This window comes from Antechinus flavipes, chromosome X (assembly GCF_016432865.1).
Source record: "Antechinus flavipes isolate AdamAnt ecotype Samford, QLD, Australia chromosome X, AdamAnt_v2, whole genome shotgun sequence".
In the NCBI taxonomy this organism is placed as follows: Eukaryota; Metazoa; Chordata; class Mammalia; order Dasyuromorphia; family Dasyuridae; genus Antechinus; species Antechinus flavipes.
This window is the reverse complement of record NC_067404.1, coordinates 7,452,466-7,457,739: the sequence shown is the minus strand read 5'-3', so window position 1 is coordinate 7,457,739 and position 5,274 is coordinate 7,452,466.

The following is a 5,274-nucleotide window of genomic DNA, read 5'->3' as shown; positions in this document are numbered from 1 at the left end:
AGACCCTGCCAAGTTGCAGAAATGCCCTTGTTGAGCAAGGAGCAGTGATGCGTGAGATGGGAATGAGTTTTGACCTGAGGGTTAGTGTAGTTGCTTGTAAACAGGGATGCCTTGACAGGGCCTCTCACTTATGAGCAGGTTGCTGAAATGACTGGATCGGCTCTCCTCCCATTGGCAGATACCATGCATATGCAAAGCCCATGAGCTGCTTCTCTGAATGGGGATTGGGGATTGGCTACGGTCCACACGCTGCTCTTGCTTGCAAAAATATATATATCAACAAGGCTGCACAGCATAATAAACTGGATCTCTTTTCACACTCTATGAGTTTCCCACCTCATTCATCTCACCTCTGAGATCAAAGGGCTCATATATTTTGAGCTCTCAAGACAGCCCCAACAGAAATATGTATAGAAGAACTGCACACGTTCAACATATATTGCTGTTTAGGGGAGGGAAGTCTGGGGAAAGGAGGGAAAAAACTCGGAACACAAGGTTTTCCAAGGGTGAATATTGAAAATCACCTATGCATATGTTTTGGAAATAAAAAGCTTTTTACATTTTTGTTTTTCTTCTCAGGTTATTTTTACCTTCTTTCTACATCCGATTTTTCTTGTGCAACAAGATAACTGTATAAATATGTATACATATATTGTATTTAACATATACTTTAACATGTTTAACATGTATGGGACTGCCTGCCATCTAGGGGAGGGGGTGGAGGGAAGGAGGGGAAAAGTTGGAACAAAAGTGTTTGCAAGAGTCAATGTTGAAAAATTACCCATGCATATGTTTTGTCAATAAAAAGCTATAATAATAATAATAATAATAATAATAATAATAATAATAAACGCTAAAAAGAAAATAAAAAGCTTTAATAGAAAAAATTATTGGACAACCTGAAAGCCATGATAAAAAAAAAGAACCTAGACATCATATGTCAAGAAATTATTTTTAAAAAACTGCCCCAACGTCTTAGAACTAGAGGGGAAAAAGAAATTGAAAGAATCCACTGATAAAGAGATCCCAAAATTGTTGGAATCCTTACAAACTGCTAACTAATTAGAGTTGATCTAATTTTACAAGAAGATGTTTTGGGCAGAACCTGAAACAAGGTACTAAGTAGATCTGAGGGATTATGGGTTTTCTCCCATAGTGCTCTCTGGCCCAAAGAGCTTCAAGGGAGGTGTGAACTCACAAAGTTACAAAGTTTACTTTGTGAAGCTGGCATACTTGTGAACTCCAATGAGTAAAGGTGCAAACACAAGCATTGTACTAATTAGTTCTACTTAGTACCTTGTTTCAGGTTCTGCCCAAAACATCTTCTTGTAAGATTAGATCAACTCTAATTAGTTAGCAGTTTGTAAGGATTCCAACACAAAATAAATACTCCCAGGAATATTATAGGCAAATTTCACAGCTCCCACGTCATAGAAAACATATTGCAAGCAGTCAGAAAGAAACAATTAAAATATTATAGAACCACAGTCAGGGTTAAATTAAAATGAACAAGAAAGAAGTTGAGGAGATTAATGGAATCTTAGAAAAATTAGATATGATAGAAGTCTGGAAAAAAATTGAATGGGAATAGAAAGTAATATGCCCTTTTCTCAGCTGTACCTGACACTTTCATAAAAATCAAACACTTATTAGCATAAAAACTTCACAAACAAATGCAGAGAAGCAGAAATATTAAATTCACCTTTCTCAGACCATTCAATAAAGAGCTTTGGAAGTATAGAGTAAAAATAAATTGGAAATGAAATCATCCTAGAGAATAAGTAGGTCAAAGAACAAATCATAGAAACAATCAATAGTTTAATTAAAGATAATGATAACAATGAGACAACATACCAAAATTTGTGGTATACAGCCAAAGTAGTATTTCAGGAAAAATTTACACCTCTGCCAAACTGCTTTTCAGTTTTTCCAGCAGTTTTTGTCAATGAGTTGTTCCAAAAGCTTGGATTTTTGTGTTTATCAAACACTAGGTTACTATAGTCATTTACTACTTTATATCATGTATCTAATCTATTCCATTGACCTACCCCTCTATTTTGTAGCCTGTATCAGATTGTTTTGATGATTACCGTTTTATAATATAGTTTGAAATTTGAAATTGAAATTCTAGAGTGATCTGATTAAAGCCTTCAGAGACACTGTCAATCGTGAGGGCTTGTGGAAGATCATGGAAAAATTTGGTTACTTGGTGAAGTTCATCAGTATTGCATGCCAATTTCATAACAGCATGTTTGCAAGAGTTCTGGATGCTTTCCCAGGCGCTAATGGAGTGAAGCAGAGCTGTGTGCTTGCTCCCATGCTGTTTTCACGATGTTTTCAGCAATATTATTGGGTGTCTTCAACAAGGATGAAAACAGTATCATACCAACAGTTACTGCACTGATGGTAAATTATTTATCTTGAAAAGGCTACAAGTCAAGACTGAAGTAGAGGGAGAGATGGTGCATGACTTTTTGTTTGCAGATGATTGTGTACCCAATGCAGCCTCTGGGCCTGAGGTGCTTTAGAGTATGGATGGATTCTTTGCTACTTGAGCTGATTTTGGCCTGACAACACCGAGAAAACAGGTTCTCCACCAAATGGCACCACACCATTCATCTATTTGTGGAACCATTGATTACAGTAAATGGAGAAATTTTGAATGCTCTGGAAGTTCATTTACTCTAGCAATGTACTTTCCAGGGATGTACATGTAGATGTTGAAGCTAATGAATACATTGACAGAGCTAGTTTGGTGTTTGGAAGGCTCCAAAAGAAAGTGTGGAAGACAAGAGGTATTATTAGACTGATTACCAAATTGAAAGTCTATAGAGCCATCGTGCCGACCTCATTGTTGTATGGCTGGGAAACCTGGATAGTCGACCAGTGCCATGCCATGAAACTGAATCAGTTTTATTTGTTTTGACTTAGGAATATTCTAAAGATCACAAACATTCAAGTTCTACTACAGAGAACACACAAATCCAGTGGGCTGGCTGTGCAGAATATCAAAAAGAGACATTAATGCACCATGGATGGAGTTGTGAACGGATTTAACCATTCTGCAGAAAAATTTGGAACTATTTCCAAAGGGCTCTAAAACCATATATATCCTTTGACCTAACACAGAGATTAAAAAAACAAAATGGAACCAAAAACAAAAACAAAAAGGAAAAGGACCTATATGTACAAAAATATTTACAGCAGCTCTTTTTGTGATGGCAAAGAATGGGAAATTGAGGGGATGTCCATCAATTGGGAAATGGCTGAACAAGTTGTGGCATGTGATTGTGAGGGAGCACTATTGTGCTATGGTGGGATGGCTTCAGAAAAACATGAGAAGACTATATGAACTAATGCAAAGTGAGTTGAGAAGAACCAGGAGTTCATTGTGCACATTAACAGCAATGTGAAAGACTAAGCTACTCTGATCAATATGATGAGTCAAGATAATTCCAAAGGACTCATGCTGAAAAAATGCTATTTACCTCCAGAGAGAACTGATGAGCTGCAAGTTGAAGTATAATTTTCTCACCTTATTTTATTATTATTATTATTATTTTATAATATGACTAATATGGAAATATATTTTGATTTCACAGCTAAAATTGATATCATTGTTTGCTTTCTCAATGGGTAGAGTGGGAGGGAGGAAATAATTTGGAATTTGAAATTTAAGAAGAAAAGAATGTTTAAAATAAATAATTTTTTTTAAAAAAGAAATAAGCAAAGACTTTTATGAACTGATGCAAAGTGAACAGAACCAGGAGACCGTTGTACACAGTAACAACAAAATTGTGAGATGATTAGCTGTGAAAGAATTAGCTACTCTAATCAATACAATGATTCAAGATAATTTCAAGTGACTTGTGTTGAAAAAATGCTATCCACCTCCAGGGAAAGAATTGATGAATTTTGAGTGCAGATTGAAACATACTGTTTTTCACTTTCTTTATTTTTCTTGCCGTTTTCCCCCCTCTTTGCAACATGGCTAATATGGAAGTGTTTCTCACAACTTCACATATATAATCGATATCATATTGCTTGCCTTATAAATGGCTGGAGGAGAGACTAGAGAGAAAGAAAGAATTTGGAACTTGAAATTTAAAAAAATGTTAAAATACATTAATTTTAAAAAGAAAAAAAGAACCCTTAAAGTATTGATGAGAAAAGCTCAAGAAATTTCAAATGCATTTCAGGGAGTTTGTCAGTTATGATGTCAGAATATTTGCAGTTTTCACACTTCAAGTTTCTAAAGGTCTTGAAAAGAATTTTTTTTATTTAGAAGTTTAAAAAATGTTAAAATTAAATTAATATTTCTATTGTAGAACTGTTTATGATTGTAAGTACAATTTGTAGGTAAAAGAAGTATTCTATGAACTAAAATGGATAATTAATACCAAAATTCATTCTATCCTCTCAAGAAAGGAATAAAAGTGGTTCTTCCTCAAAAAACATAATGCTGCTTATGTTTTGTTGCATTTTTATTGATTTAGTTAAAATTTTCTCAATTACATTTTAATCTCATTTGGCAGCACTTGGGAGCATTGCAGGTTCATGTTGCACATTGTGCGTTCGGCACTTCTGATGTAAGGATTGTCTTTCTTTTGAATTATGTGGTAAATTTAAATGTAACTCTTAAAGTTGTTCTTCTTTTCTGTGATTCTTTCTTACCTTCCTTTTATTCTATTCTCATTTGGGGAGGTGCTTCTATCTCTACCCCTATCCACACATTGGGAAAAAAACCATCAACCTTCTAACCGATATTCACAATGATGCAAAACAAATTTCCTCACTGGCTCTGTCCAAAAAATTATTTTTCATTTGCCTCCTGGAGTCTATCCCCTCTGTGTGAAGAGGTTGGTAACACGCTTCATATTTGGTACTTGGGAATGCTGGTCATCCCATTGGTCAGAATTCTTGGTCTTTTAAGGCTGTTTTTCTTTATATTGTTGTTATTGTGTAAGTGGTTTTGATTCTAATTAGTTTAATCTGTATCGGTTCCTATCAGTCTTCCTAGATTTCTCTGAAACCTGCAATAGCATTCCATTATATTCATGAGTTATAATTTATTCAGCATTCTCCAATGAATAGTTACTCTCTTAATTTCCTGTTCTCTGCCACTATAAAATAAACTGCTAAAAATGACATTTGTCCACAGGGGTCCTTTTCCTCTTTCTTTGCTATCCTTGGGAAAATGGTATGGTAGCGGTATCATTGGGTCAGAAGGTGTGCACGGTTTAGTAACTTTTCAGGCATCGTTCCAAATTGTTT